Genomic DNA, 16425 nt, shown 5'->3' on the forward strand with positions numbered 1-16425 from the left:
TGTGCCATTTAACTCCCAAACGTCCTTTGTTGTTGTTGACAAATTATGGCATGTAAATATGAAAGCATTACCAGCTGACTTACCTGTGTTCATTTACAGTTAGCACAGTGTTTCTTAATCCTGGTCCTGGGCAGTGGTGGTTACTCATACTTGAGTAAAAGTATAGATACCTTAATAGAAAGTTACTCAAGTAAAAGTGAAAGTCACCCAGTAAAATACTACTTGAGTAAAAGTATTTGGTTCTAAATATACTTAAGTATCAAAAGTAAATGTAATTGCTAAAATATACTTAAGTATCAAGTATAAATCATTTCAAATTCCTTATATTAAGCAAAGCAGACGGCACCTTTTTCTAGTTTTTAAAATGTACGGATAGCCAGGGGTACACTCAGACATCATTTGCAAATGATGCATTTGTGTTTAGTGAGTCTGACCGATCAGAGGCAGTAGGGATGACCACGTGTTCTCTTGATAAGTGTGTGAAATTGACAATTTTCCTGTCCTGCTAAGCATTCAACATGTAACGAGTACTTTTGGGTGTCAGGGAAAATGTATGGAGTAAAAAGTACATTATTTTCTTTAGGACTGTAGTAAAGTAAAAGTTGTCAAAAATATACATAGTAAAGTAAAGGTACAGATACCCCAAAAAACTACTTAAGTAGTATTTTTACTTGAGTACTTTACGCCACTGGTCCTGGGGACCCAAAGGGTTACACATTTTTGTTTTTGCCCTAGCACTACACACCTGGGGTGTGTTCATTAGCAACAGCAGTAGCAAAAAGTTTTGCACTGTTGCAAAAGGTTTTGCAATGGAAAATATTTTGCAACGAAAATAAGTTACTATTCGACAAAATTCAGGTAGGCCGTCCCTCCCCGTTCCATTCGTTTATGTTTGCCTCCGTTTGGTTCCCTTTAGTTCCTAGTGAATACACCCCGGATTCCACTTATCGCTCATCATCAAACCTTTTATCAGTGGAAGCAGGTAGTGCGAGGGCAATAGCTCCACTCCCCAGGACCAGGATGAAAAAAGACTGATTAAGCAGACGCTCTTATCCAGAGCAACTTAGTCAGTCAGTGAGTAAGTTCCTCCGTTTACTTTCAAAATCACTTGTCTTTTCTCTAGAAAGAGGATTCAAACCATTTCTCCTTTTACTCAGATGTTATTATAGCTAACTCATTGACCAATCATCTATCTCGTACTCTTCCCTGTTTATGCTTTTTCCTAGATTCACCCTCAACACTCAACAGAGATGTGGCTTCAGGAAAGCAGCGAAGGAGACAACGACCAAGAAGGGGGCCTTAGAGGAGACTGGGCCTTTACACACAGAGCCCATTGAAGGGCTCATCCACAGGAGGGGTGCATCTCCCCACGTGGAGCCCTCAGTGGAATACACACACCCCAGGCACTTTGGCAGACTGGTCAAGCCCCTGGTGTTCACAATAGGGGTAGGTATTTAGGTATTTCGTTAACTAAACAAGCACTACTCAATAAACTATACTACAACACAGTACACTAGAACTGTATTACCTGTTACACACTGAACAACTATTACTGTTTCAATCACAGAGACCTCTATAAGTCTATTGCCAGATTCAGCACAGCACTGATGGAATAAGGGGGACTAACACCATGTTAGTTCACAGCCTGTTAATTTGGCACAGCGGCCATCTGGCAGTATGAGTCACTAAAGTCCCGGGTCCAGAGCTACGTTAACGAGGTCCGGGCAGACTGGCTGGAGAAACTATGGCCGCAGAAACTGGGATCTTCGCAAATGGGTGAGATGAAGGATGGGTCAAAACATGCATGATGTTGGGTTGATCCTTTTTTTTTATACCATGCCTCATTATTTTGTATACATCTTTATTGATACAGTGAGGGAAAAAAGTATTTGATCCCCTGCTGATTTTGTACGTTTGCCCACTGACAAAGAAATGATCAGTCTATAATTTTAATGGTAGGTTTATTTGAACAGTGAGAGACAGAATAACAACAAAAAAATCCAGAAAAACACGTCAAAAATGTTATAAATTGAGTTGCATTTTAATAAGGGAAATAAGTATTTGACCCCCTCTCAATCAGAAAGATTTCTGGCTCCCAGGTGTCTTTTATACAGGTAACGAGCTGAGATTAGGAGCACACTCTTAAAGGGAGTGCTCCTAATCTCAGCTTGTTACCTGTATAAAAGACACCTGTCCACAGAAGTAATCAATCAATCAGATTCCAAACTCTCCACCATGGCCAAGACCAAAGAGCTCTCCAAGGATGTCAGGGACAAGACCTACACAAGGCTGGAATGGGCTACAAGACCATCGCCAATCAGCTTGGTGAGAAGGTGACAACAGTTGGTGCGATTGTTCGCAAATGGAAGAAACACAAAATAACTGTCAATCTCCCTCGGCCTGGGGCTCCATGCAAGATCTCACCTCGTGGAGTTGCAATGATCATGAGAACGGTGAGGAATCAGCCCAGAACTACACTGGAGGATCTTGTCAATGATCTCAAGGCAGCTGGGACCATAGTCACCAAGAAAACAATTGGTAACACACTACGCCGTGAAGGACTGAAATCCTGAAGCGCCCGCAAGGTCCCCCTGCTCAAGAAAACACATATACAGGCCCGTCTGAAGTTTGCCAATGAACATCTGAATGATTCAGAGGAGAACTGGGTGAAAGTGTTGTGGTCAGATGAGACCAAAATCGAGCTCTTTTGCATCAACTCAACTCGCCGTGTTTGGAGGAGGAGGAATGCTGCCTATGACCCCAAGAACACCATCCCCACCGTCAAACATGGAGGTGGAAACATTATGCTTTGGGGGGTGTTTTCTGCTAAGGGGACAGGACAACTTCACCGCATCAAAGGGACGATGGACGACGCCATGTACCGTCAAATCTTGGGTGAGAACCTCCTTCCCTCAGCCAGGGCATTGAAAATGGATCGTGGATGGGTATTCCAGCATGAGAATGACCCAAAACACACGGCCAAGGCAACAAAGGAGTGGCTCAAGAAGAAGCACATTAAGGTGCTGGAGTGGCCTAGCCAGTCACCAGACCTTAATCCCATAGAAAATCTGTGGAGGAAGCTGAAGGTTCGAGTTGCCAAACGTCAGGCTCGAAACCTTAATGACTTGGAGAAGATCTGCAAAGATGAGTGGGACAAAATCCCTCCTGAGATGTGTGCAAACCTGGTGGCCAACTACAAGAAACGTCTGACCTCTGTGATTGCCAACAAGGGTTTTGCCACCAAGTACTAAGTCATGTTTTGCAGAGGGGTCAAATACTTATTTCCCTCATTAAAATGCAAATCAATTCATAACATTTTTGACATGCGTTTTTCTGGATTTTTTTGTGGTTATTCTGTCTCTCACTGTTCAAATAAACCTACCATTAAAATTATAGTCTGATCATGTCTTTGTCAGTGGGCAAACATACAAAATCAGCAGGGGATCAAATACTTGTTTCCCTCACTGTACATTATACAGGACATTTTTCATTTTGCTGTCACAGTACCCAGCCTCTCCCCACAACATACACATACAGTACAACAGGCTGTGATCAGAACAGGGGCCCTGGAACAGAGGTTAGGGGTTATAGTCTCTCTGCCATTTGTAACTGAATGGGATATGAGGGTTACGAGGAACAATTCTTCCAGTGATTATTTGGACGAATTATGATTTTGCGGGGCTGGCGTCTTTCAAGTTTCATAAGGAAAAGGGTTGATTTGGCCCAAAGATGGACGAGGATTTCAGAAGAGTGGTGTGGACTTTGCCACTCACACTAGGCCAAATATCTCAATGCTCTCTCTTCTTGCTGAACTGTTGTCACTGATGTCTTAGTGAGTTGATTCCCTATGCTGGGTCGTGTTCATTACTACACACAACGGAAAATGTTTAAAAACATTTTGCAACAGAAAACTAAAATGTACATTTCTTATTGGACCAGGTTGTCCCTCCCTGTTTCAGTCATTTTTATTTTGTTTGGTGTCTAATGAACACGACCCAGGTTTCACCACATTGTGTGGGTGTTTTTTCAGACCGGTTCTGTTTCTGTTACAGATCAACCAGTGGTGGAACAGCTTGAGTGAGGGCCAACATACTGTTACAGGTTAGTCTGTACTGAAGCCCATAGATTTTGTTTTCTTGTGTCCTCTCAATAGTAACTAGTTGATACAGATATTGTGAGATCACTACTACTCTCTCTATCTCAAGATACCGTATTTTCCGCACTATAAGGCGCACTTAAAAGCCTTTAATTTTCTAAAAGAACGACAGTGCGCCTTATAATCCGGAGCGCCTTATATATGGATCAATTGGTTAATTGGTTGATCCATACTGGTTGTACACGGCGCTCAAGGCGCTCTGTCAAAATGTTTCAGTATGAAAAACCAATAAAAACAATTTAATAATAATGAAATGTTTCAGTACGACTGGTAAACTACAAAGCCGCACCGCTTGCAGCATTACGGCTACCGTAGTCAGTAAACACCGGTACTGTGCTTACTCACAATCCCACACCACTTGTGTGTGTGTATAAAGACCCCAAAATGGCACCTTTCAAGAGACACGCTTACGACGCAGAGTTCAAGCTCAAGGCTGTCGGTCACGCAGTAGAATATGGGAATAGAGCAGCAGCGAGAGAATTCAACATTAATGAATCAATGGTACGGAAGTGGAGGAAGCAAGAAGATGACTCATGCGCAAGTAAAGAAGACTAAACAGAGTTTCCGAGGGAACAAAGCGAGATGGCCACAGTTAGAGGGACAAACTCGAACAGTGGGTTGTTGAACAGAGAGCAGCAAGTAGAAGCGTCTCTACAGTCACTATTCGAATGAAGGCAACAGCGCTAGCACGGGACATGATCATCGATGAATTTCGAGGCGGTCCTTCTTGGTGCTTTCGTTTTATGAAAATACGTAATCTCTCCATCCGCACACGAACTACCGTCTCGCAGCAACTGCCAAAAGATTACCAAGAAAAGCTGGTCACTTTCCGCGCATACTGCAAAAAGAAGATCACTGAAAAGAAGATCCGGCCAGAGCACATCACCAACATGGACGAGGTTCCACTCACCTTTGATATTCCCGTGAACCGCACTGTGGAGAAAACGGGGACCAGTACGGTGTCTGTACGCACCACAGGGAATGAGAAGTCATCCTTCACTGTAGTTCTCGCCTGCCAGGCTAATGGCCAGAAACTTCCACTCATGGTTATTTTCAAGAGGAAGACCTTGCCAAAAGAAAACTTTCCAGCCGGCGTCGTCATCAAAGCTAGCCCGAAGGGATGGATGGATGAGGAAAAGATGAGTGAGTGGCTGAGAGAAATTTATGTCAAGAGACCGGGTGGCTTTTTCCACACAGCTCCGTCCCTATTGATCTACGACTCAATGCGCGCCCATATCACCGATGCTGTCAAAAAACAAGTGAAGCAAACTAATTCGGAGCTTGCCGTCATTCCGGTGGATTCACTAAAGAACTCCAGCCGCTAGATATTGGTGTCAACAGGGCGTTCAAAGCTAGACTGCGAGCTGCGTGGGAGCAGTGGATGACAGAAGGCGAACACACGTTCACCAAGACGGGGAGACAGCGCCGGCGACTTACGCCACTATCTGCCAATGGATCGTGGATGCCTGGGCTGATATATCAGTCTCAACTGTGGTCAAAGCTTTCACGAAGGCAGGAATAATCTCTGAACTGCCAGGCAACAGCAGCGACACTGACTCGGATAATGACGAGAGGGAGCCGGGCAGGTTGGATGCCGTAGTCGCCCAACTGTTCAATTCGGACACTGAAGAAGAAGAATTCGAGGGATTCGTGGACGGGAATGAACTGAAAAAAGTGAGCTTTACGTGTTATACGTAACTGAACAATGTTGAGTTATGCACTAACGCGTTGATTTAGTGGTATCAGACTGTTTCTTTTTACTACGTGTTTACTGAATCAGGGAAAAGTTCCCTCCACGTTTGGGAGAAGAGTGAGCAAGGCTGGGAGATATTGTTAATATGCACATTAACGTTTGAACAACGTTACCATGGGAGTGAACGGAGTTGTCAGAACGCTTAATAAAGTTTGACTTTATCTGACTGTTTTGTTGACATTCCCTTTAGCACAGCTCCATCTAGTGGATGCATAACGCAACCCCAGTCAAACGTTTGACTGCAGTATCTTCTATTCTATGCGCTTTATAATCCGGTGCGCCCTATATATGAAAACAGTTCTAAAATAGGCCATTCATTGAAGGTGCGCCTTATAGTGCGGAAAATACGGTAATATATACTTTTTGTCCGTACGAGACAGAAATGTACTCAACCACTTCGATACACATAAACACACATTAGGTTGGAAAGGCTGGAGCAGAGGGCAGTCGCATTGCAGTGCCCAATGAGCAGTTTAGGGGTTTAGGTTCCTTGCTCAAGGGAACATCCCCCCAATCTCTTTCATTATCCACTAATCTCTCTCTCATCTCTCATTCATTATGTATTTTTCTACTCCTCTCCTCCTCTCTCTCAGGGATCATAGCTGCTAATGCTGTGGTGTTTTGCTGTTGGAGAGTACCATCCCTCCAGCGCTCACTGATCAAATACTTCACATCCAACCCTGCCTCCAGTGAGTAGGGGAAACTGTCCTATCATCTCAAATGACAAATACACTTAACTTGATCTCTGCCTCAGGAGGCGTTAATAGTAATCAAGTGTCATGATTAGGGCGCTGAGTTTTTCTTCAAAACGTGACCTGACCAGGAAAATCTCCGGGGCCCTTGTTATAGGCTATAGTTTTTCCTTGTCAGGTCACATGGTCAGGCAAAACTAGGGGCCCTAATCATGACACTTTATTACTATTAAAACGGACAGAGGCAGAGATCCAGTTTATTTGACATATGTAATAAATAAATATTAAAAAATCGACTCACCTAAGCTCTTACAGTAAAAACGGCATTAAAAATTAATATTAACAAATATACAGCCTCTATAGACAGATTATAATCTGAAAAGACTTGTCCAATAAGAAATAGTGCACACAGTAGCAAACCCTAGCGAAACATTTTGCAATGAAAATATTTCTTATAGGACAAATACAGGTAGATCCCTCCCCGTTCCTAATGAACACGTCCCTGATCTCCTCCTCCTCCTGTCTGTGCCCTACCCACAGAAACCCTGTGTTTCCCCATGCTCCTGTCCACGTTCAGCCACTACTCCATCTTCCACATGGCGGCCAACATGTACGTCCTCTGGAGCTTCTCCTCCAGCGTCGTCTCCATGCTAGGCAGGGAGCAGTTCATGGCCGTCTACATGTCTGCAGGTACCAGCACGCGTGTGTGAGAGACAGAAACGTTAGAATGTAATAGACAGATTAATAGACTTATTTTCAGATAAATAATTAATCATCTCCTCATTGCCAGGTGTTATCTCTACGATGTTCAGCTATGCGTGTAAGACAGCCAGCGGGCGCTTAGGTCCCTCTCTTGGAGTGGTAAGCACCAACATTTTAGACTTCCTGTGTTATTCCCCTTTACTTCCTGTCTCTAACATCACTTCCTGTTCACTTCCTGCCCTCTCCAGTCAGGAGCCATCATGACAGTCTTGGCTGCCGTTTGTACCAAAATGCCAGAGGCTAAGCTGGCAATCATCTTCCTCCCCATGTATGCATTCTCTGCAGGCAATGTGAGTGAACAACCCTTACAGCACACTTAACCACACAGAGGCTACATTCCGATTTTCTACCCATCTCCAGAAGTGTGCACTCAAGCATTTAAAGGAAAGTTTGACAATATTTCAACTTCAAATTCATCATCTCCAGCACTACCCCAACATCAACATATGTAAAAATTGTGCGTTTCTATGTTTTGTAGTAAAGAAATATGGAGAAAGATAAGTGTTTCCAGTGAACTCATCAACCAATTAGTAGGCAATGCCTACTCACAATTGGTAAAAATCACACAAAAAATACCAATGATGTCATTGGAAACACTTATCTTCCTCAGTCTTTTTTACTACAAAACATAGAAATGCACCATTTTCACATATGTTATTGATGGGGTGGTGCTGGAGATGATGAATATGAATACAATTCTGAAGTTTCCCTTTAAAAGTATTGGATTGGTGCAAGCTTGGATGGAGGGAGTTTTCACCATATTCCTCATACCCATGAGGGGGAGTGTACTAAGGCTGGGAATTGCCAGGCACCTCACAATACAATATTATCATGATACGATATGTATTGCGATTCGATACTTTGATTGTATTGCGATTCGATGTTCCAAACATATGTCTGCTGCAGAGGGACAAGAGAGCCATGAGAAAATAAGTTTTGATCAGTCATGGAAATAAAAGTGCTGAAATCATAAGTGCTCGTTCCCTATTTAAAAAGAAGATGCTAAGAAGACCAAGCTATGAAGGAAAAATACTGGAATTCTGGTGCAGGTACAGCAAACTAATGCAAAAATAATATTGCGATATTGTCAAAATGATACGTTATATAGTAAAAAATAATATCCCAATATGTAACTATACTGAACAAAAATATAAACGCAACATGTAAAGTGTTGGGCCCATGTTTCATGAGCTGAAATAAATGGTCCCAGAAATGTTCCAGGTGCACAAAAAGCTTATTTCTCAGATTTGTTTACATCCCTGTTAGTGAGCATTTCTCCTTTGCCAAGATAATCCATCCACCTGACAGGTGTAGCATATCAAGAAGCTGATTAAGCAGCATGATCATTACACAGGTGCACCTTCTGCTGGGGACAATAAAAAGCCACTCTAAAATGTGCAGTTTTGTTACACAACACAATGCCACAGATGTCTCAAGGTTTGAGGGAGCGTGCAATTGGCATGCTGACTGCAGGAATGTCGTTCAGAGCTGTTGCCAGAGAATTGTATGTTCATTTCCCTACCATAAGCCGCCTCCAACGTCGTTTTAGAGAATTTGGCAGTACGTTCAACCGGCCTCACAACCGCAGACCACGTGTAACCACGCCAGCCCAGGACCTCCACATCCAGCTTCTTCACCTGTCTGAGACCCCGGACAGCTGAAGAAACTGAGGAGTATTTCTGTCTGTAATAAAGCCCTTTTGTGGGAAAAAACCCATTCTGATTGGCTGGGCCTGGCTCCCCAGTGGGTGTGCCTGGCTCCCAAGTGAGTGGGCCTATGCCCTCCTAGGCCCACCCATGGCTGCGCCCCTGCCCTGTCATGTGAAATCCATAGATTAGTGCTTAATTTATTTATTTCAATTGACTGATTTCCTTATATGAACTGTAACTCTGTAAAATTGTTGCATGTTGCATTTATATTTTTGTTCAGTGTATATATCAATTCCCCCCCCCATCACTAGAGTGTACATGTGTACAGTTCAGGAGAAGGGTACAGAATCAGAATGTAGTCACAAACTGTCCATCGATGTGCATGTTTACAATTACCATTCTGGAATCACAACGTATGCATTTTGGACACATTTCTATGCTACTTGGGGATTTAGTATTGTTGGTATTTCAGATTTTTGGTACGATGTGTGTTGGTATGTCTGATTTGGTATGTGTTTTGACAATTAGGATTTGGTCTTATTGTGGCTTTGTGTGAAATGCCTTTAGTAGGGTGTGTTATGTGACCTGCTGTGCACATTTACTGAGATAATCAGCGACCTAGCTACCAGCAACCAGTCATTTTCAAAGATAGGAGGAGACACCGCAACTAGAGAGCTAGTGACCGGAGTTCGAACATTTCCCACGTTTACGAACATTTCCCACGTTTATGCACATTTCAGCAACGCGGCCGCCTGACGGCCAATCGGGAGAGGGCAGCTCTTGCTAGCAAGCTGTGACATTGACTAACAACAAAATTGCCATCAAGCATGCTGTTTGAAGGATACACACACCAGGGGAGCTCTCACTGATTATCTCTTATTAACTCCCCCAAATAAATAATAAATAAATAAAAATGCCTTTTGTGAACTAACACTAACACTCGCACTTGACTTTCTTTTCTCCCCCTTAGTAGCTCTGACTTTGCTGATAGCTACTTTATTGAGGAAAACGTACTTACTATGACTGCTTGTTCTTCCTAGCTATCTTAAGACGAATGCACTGTAAGTCACTCTTGATCGCGTCTGCTAAATGACTAAAATGTAAGTGTGACTCCAGGAAGTTCTTTGCTGTCCTGTTTATTCACACCATAATTTTTATCTTCTCCTGTCCAGGCATTGAAAGGCATAGTAGCCATGGACACAGCTGGCCTAGTTTTAGGATGGCGGTACTTCGACCACGTGGCCCATCTAGGCGGAGCTATTTTTGGCATGTAAGTCTCACTGTTCAGCTAGGCGGAACACTTTTTGGCATGCAAGTTAGCTTCAAGTCCATCTGTCTGTCTGCTCTCACTCACTTATTAAATTACTCTCTCACACACTCATCCCCATTAAACTGACTGTTGCACAGGGCAGCAACAAAATATCTCAACATCTAGTCAAGCTAGCTGTCTTTGACCATCTTCTCCACAATACCCCAGCTTTGCTGATTGTGTTTGGGGGGCACTTAATCCTCTAACCCCTCCCTCCTCCAAACTGCTCCAGTCTTCTTCTTACCCTGTGCTGCTCCCAACCTATCGCGTACATGTCTGGTGTTGGGTCGGGTACTACGACAGCCGAAAATTGACAAATTAAGATCTATTCTTTTAGTCTCGTTTGAGCTCTGTTGTTCTACCTCTCTTCCGATCTCTATATGTTCCTCACCTATACTCTCTCGCTCTTTTTTTTTTTTTGCAGCTGGTACATCATGTATGGCCACGAGCTGATATGGTAGAACCGCGAGCCCCTAGTGAAGGTGTGGCACGACCTTAGGACGAAGGGTCCTGGTTGGGGTGGAAACGGTGGTAGCGGCCCCCTGTAGAGCGCACTGGACTGGGTGAATGCATATGGATGGACTGGCCTTGGCTGTTATGTATAAATTAACAGATGACAGAAGTGTCAATAGCATCAACAGCCTTGCTGGCCACACAAACCAAAGCCCAACTCTCCATTTACCCCACACACACAAGCTCTACGTTTGTCTCTCTCACACTCACACATGTAAATGCCATTTGCATTCAGTGCTTTCTCTCTCTCTCTCTGTCTCTCTCTCTTACTCACTCACTCACTCACAATACAAAAGAATGCAGGGCTTTTGTGTTAATCATGCTTTTATGTGTATGTGAGAAAAGAGGAGAGGACTCACTGGGGACACATTGTTGAGTTACACTAGGGCCTGCATTCACAAAGTGTTTGATCTAGGATTAGTTTGGCCTTTTACATCATAATGAGTAAGATTATATGTGAACACGGACCCAGGAGCCTACAGGTCGTCATCATCTCCCCAAATGCTGAGGTGGAGGCCTAAACCCTAAGATACGAAAACCACATGGTCACGAAACCCCTCCCACTGTCAGTACAGGGGATGGCTAGGGAGCTACAGTGTCAAAACCAATTATGTGTTTTATATGATGATATACGTGTATATGATGATGTCTACAGTCAAAAGCACTAATTATTCTCTGGTCCCTGCAAAAGAGCAGGTGTTCTTAATGTTTGTTGTAGATTAAATAATTTTTGTTTGTTATTTGAACCAAATAAAATGTGTATTTGTCTTGTGTTCCAGGCTATACAGTGAGGGGGAAAAAGTATTTGATCCCCTGCTGATTTTGTATGTTTACCCACTGATAAAGACATGATCAGTCTATAATTTTTATGGTAGGTGTCACGCCCTGACTCTGAGGACTCTTATTTGTTGAGTCAGGGGTGTGATTTTCCTTGTTGTGTTTGTTCATTGTTGTAGAATCTAGTATGTCTAGATCTATGTTGGCCGGTGTGGTTCCCAATCAGAGGCAGCTGTAGCTCGTTGTCTCTGATTGGGGACCATACTTATGCAGCCTTTTGGCACTAGTGGGTTGTGGGATCTTGTTCCGTGTGAGGTTTGGTGTGTGTACCGTAGGACGTCACGTATCGTTAATTTTGTTGTTTTGTCGTGGTGTTTATTCAATATAAATAAACATGAATGCATATCACGCTGCGCCTTGGTCCTTCTCGTTCGTCAACGATTGTGACAGTAGGTTTATTTGAACAGTGGGAGACAGAATAACAACAAAAAAATCCAGAAACGCATGTCAAAAATGTTATAAATTGATTTGCATTTTAATGAGGGAAATAAGTATTTGACCCCTCTGCAAAACATGACTTAGTACTTGGTGGCAAAAACCTGTTGGCAATCACAGAGGTCAGACGGTTCTTGTAGTTGGCCACCAGGTTTGCACAAATCTCAGGAGGGATTTTGTCCCACTCCTCTTTGCAGATCTTCTCCAAGTTATTAAGGTTTCGAGCCTGACGTTTGGCAACTCGAACCTTCAGCTCCCTCCACAGATTTTCTATGGGATTAAAGTCTGGAGACTGGCTAGGCCACTCCAGGACCTTAATGTGCTTCTTCTTGAGCCACTCCTGCCTTGGCCGTGTGTTTTGGGTCAATGTCATGCTGGAATACCCATCCACGACCCATTTAATGCCCTGGCTGAGGGAAGGAGGTTCTCACCCAAGATTTGACGGTACATGGCCCAGTCCATCGTCCCTTTGATGCTGTGAAGTTGTCCTGTCCCCTTAGCAGAAAAACACCCCCAAAGCATAATGTTTCCACCTCCATGTTTGACGGTGGGGATGGTGTTCTTGGGGTCATAGGCAGCATTCCTCCTCCTCCAAACACGGCGAGTTGAGTTGATGCCAAAGAGCTCGATTTTGGTCTCATCTGACCACAACACTTTCACCCAGTTCTCCTCTGAATCATTCAGATGTTCATTGGCAAACTTTAGATGGGCATGTATATGTGCTTTCTTGAGCAGGGGGACCTTGCGGGCGCTGCAGGATTTCAGTCCTTCACGGTGTAGTGTGTTACCAATTGTTTTCTTGGTGACTATGGTCCCAGCTGCCTTTTTTTTATTTTTATTTTTTTATTTCACCTTTATTTAACCAGGTAAGCCAGTTGAGAACAGGTTCTCATTTACAACTGCGACCTGGCCAAGATAAAGCAAAGTAGTGCAATAAAAAACAACACAGAGTTACATATGGGGTAAAAAACATAAAGTCAGAAATACAACAGAAAATATATATACAGTGTGTGCAAATGTAGCAAGTTATGGAGGTAAGGCAATAAATAGGCTATAGTGCAGAATAATTACAATAGTATTAACACTGGAATGCTAGATGTGCAAGAGATTATGTGCAAATAGAGATACTGGGGTGCAAAAGAGCAAAATAAATAACAATATAGGGATGAGGTAGTTGGGTGGGCTAATTTCAGATGGGCTGTGTACAGGTGCAGTGATCGGTAAGGTGCTCTGACAACTGATGCTTAAAGTTATTGAGGGAGATAAGAGTCTCCAGCTTCAGAGATTTTTGCAATTCGTTCCAGTCATTGGGCAGCAGAGAACTGGAAGGAATGGCGGCCAAAGGAGGTGTTGGCTTTGGGAATGACCAGTGAGATATACCTGCTGGAGCGCAGACTACGGGTGGGCGCTGCTATGGTGACCAATGAGCTAAGATAAGGCGGGATTTGCCTAGCAGTGATTTATAGATGGCCTGGAGCCAGTGGGTTTGACGACGAACATGTAGTGAGGACCAGCCAACAAGAGCGTACAGGTCACAGTGGTGGGTAGTGTATGGGGCTTTGGAGACAAAACGGATGGCACTGTGATAGACTACATCCAATTTGCTGAGTAGAGTGTTGGAGGCTATTTTGTAAATTACATCGCCGAAGTCAAGGATCGGTAGGATAGTCAGTTTTACGGGGCATGTTTGGCAGCATGAGTGAAGGAGGCTTTATTGCGAAATAGGAAGCCGATTCTAGATTTAACTTTGGATTGGAGATTCTTTATGTGAGTCTGGAAGTTGAGTTTACAGTCTAACCAGACACCTAGGTGATTTGTAGTTGTCCACATACTTCTAGGTCAGACCCCGCCGAGAGTGGTGATTCTAGTCGGGTGGGCGGGTGCCAGCAGCGTTCGATTGAAAAGCATGCATTTAGTTTTACTAGTGTTTAAGAGCAGTTGGAGGCTACTGAAGGATTGTTGTATGGCATTGAAGCTCGTTTGGAGGTTTGTTAACACAGTGTCCAATGAAGGGCCAGATGTATACAAATGGTGTCGTCTGCGTGAGAGGTGGATCTGAGAGTCACCAGCAGCAAGAGCGACATCATTGATATACACGGAGAAAAGTGTCGGCCCAAGAATTGAACCCTGTGGCACCCCCATAGAGACTGCCATAGGTCCAGACAACAGGCCCTCCGATTTGACACACTGAACTCTATCTGAGAAGTAGTTGGTGAACCAGGCGAGGCAGTCATTTGAGAAACCAAGGCTATTTAGTCTGCCAATAAGAATGCGGTGGTTGACAGAGTCGAAAGCCTTGGCCAGGTCGATGAAGACGGCTGCACAGTACTGTCTATTATCAATCGCGGTTATAATATCGTTTAGGACCTTGAGCGTGGCTGAAGTGCACCCGTGACCAGCTCGGAAACCGGATTGCATAGCAGAGAAGGTACGGTGGTATTCGAAATGGTCGATGATCTGTTTGTTAACTTGGCTTTCGAATACTTTCGAAAGGCAGGGCAGGATGGATATAGGTCTGTAGCAGTTTGATCTAGAGTGTCACCCCTTTGAAGAGGGGGGATGACCGTGGCAGCTTTCAATCTCTGGGGATCTCAGACGTTATGAAAGAGAGAGGTTGAACAGACTAGTAATAGGGGTAGCGACAATTTTGGTGGCTAGTTTTAGAAAGAAAGGGTCCAGATTGTCTAGCCCAGCTGATTTGTAGGGGTCCAGATTTTGCAGCGCTTTCAAAACATCAGCTGTCTGAATTTGTGTGGGAAGGAGAAGCGGGGGGCATGGGCAAGTTGCAGCAGAGGGTGCAGAGTTGGTGGCCGGGTTAGTGGTAGCCAGATGGAAAGCATGGCCAGCTGTAGCAAAATGCTTGTTGAAATTCTCGATTATTGTAGATTTATCGGTGGTGATAGTGTTTCCTAGCCTCAGTGCAGTGGGCAGCTGGGAGGAAGTGCTCTTATTCTCCATGGACTTTACAGTGTCCCAAAACTTTTTGGAGTTAGTGCTACAGGATGCAAATTTCTGTTTGAAAAAGTTAGCCTTTGCTTTCCTGACTGCTTGTGTATATTGGTTCCTAACTTCCCTGAAAAGTTGCATATCGCGGGGGCTATTTGATGCTAATGCTGTACGCCACAGGATGTTTTTGTGCTGGTCAAGGGCAGTCAAGTCTGAGGAGAACCAGGGGCTATATCGGTTCTTAGTTCTGTATTTTTTGAATGGGGCATGTTTATTTAAGATTGAGAGGAAATTACTTTTAAGGAACAACCAGGCATCCTCTACTGACGGAATGAGATCTATATCCATCCAGGATACCTGGGCCAGGTCAATTAGGAAGGCCTTGAGATCATTGACAAGATCCTCACCGTTCTCATGATCATTGCAACTCCACGAGGTAAGATCTTGCATGGAGCCCCAGGCTGAGGGAGATTGACAGTTCTTTTGTGTTTCTTCCATTTGCGAATAATCACACCAACTGTTGTCACCTTCACACCAAGCTGCTTGGTGATGGTCTTGTAGCCCATTCCAGCCTTGTGTAGGTCTACAATTTTGTCCCTGACATCCTTGGAGAGCTCTTTGGTCTTGGCCATGGTGGAGAGTTTGGAATCTGATTGATTGATTGCTTCTGTGGACAGGTGTCTTTTATACAGGTAACAAGCTGAGATTAGGAGCACTCCCTTTAAGAGTGTGCTCCTAATCTCAGCTCGTTACCTGTATAAAAGACTCCTGGGAGCCAGAAATCTTTCTGATTGAGAGGGGGTCAAATACTTATTTCCCTCATTAAAATGCAAATCAATTTATAACATTTTTGACATGCGTTTTTCTGGATTTTTTCGTTGTTATTCTGTCTCTCACTGTTCAAATAAACCTACCATTAAAATTATAGACTGATCATTTCTTTGTCAGTGGGCAAACGTACAAAATCAGCAGGGGATCAAATACCTTTTTCCCTCACTGTAGCTCTACTGTGGTTTCTTTCCATCTGTACTGTTTTTACCATGGTAGGATTGCATTTCTATTTCCTATTTCACTAAAAGAGTCTCATGTCTATCAAACTGAGAAAGGTGATGGACTTTGCTCCTTCACCAGTAAACCATTAACTAAGCCATAAAACTATACATCTTTTCAGTAGCAGGAATTACAGATACAGTAGGACAGACTTTGTACCCCTGAATCACAGTTGTCACCTGGATACAGGAAGGAAGTCACTCACGCCTTTATCAGAAGTCATGTGCCCTTTTTGTTTTTAAACAGGATGTTATTGTTTCATGATGTCATATTATTCTGAAATTGGCATTAACAGGCATTTGAATTTAGCTTTTTAAGCATTT

The 16425-nt window shown here is 43.6% G+C and overlaps 1 pseudogene; it reads left to right on the forward strand.

Moving 5' to 3' along the window:
• Window positions 1-11684, forward strand: part of LOC121562036 — a 12109-nt pseudogene extending 425 nt beyond the window's left edge.
• Window positions 11685-16425: the final 4741 nt, after the last annotated feature.

This window comes from Coregonus clupeaformis, chromosome 5 (genome assembly GCF_020615455.1).
Source record: "Coregonus clupeaformis isolate EN_2021a chromosome 5, ASM2061545v1, whole genome shotgun sequence".
NCBI lineage: Eukaryota > Metazoa > Chordata > Actinopteri > Salmoniformes > Salmonidae > Coregonus > Coregonus clupeaformis.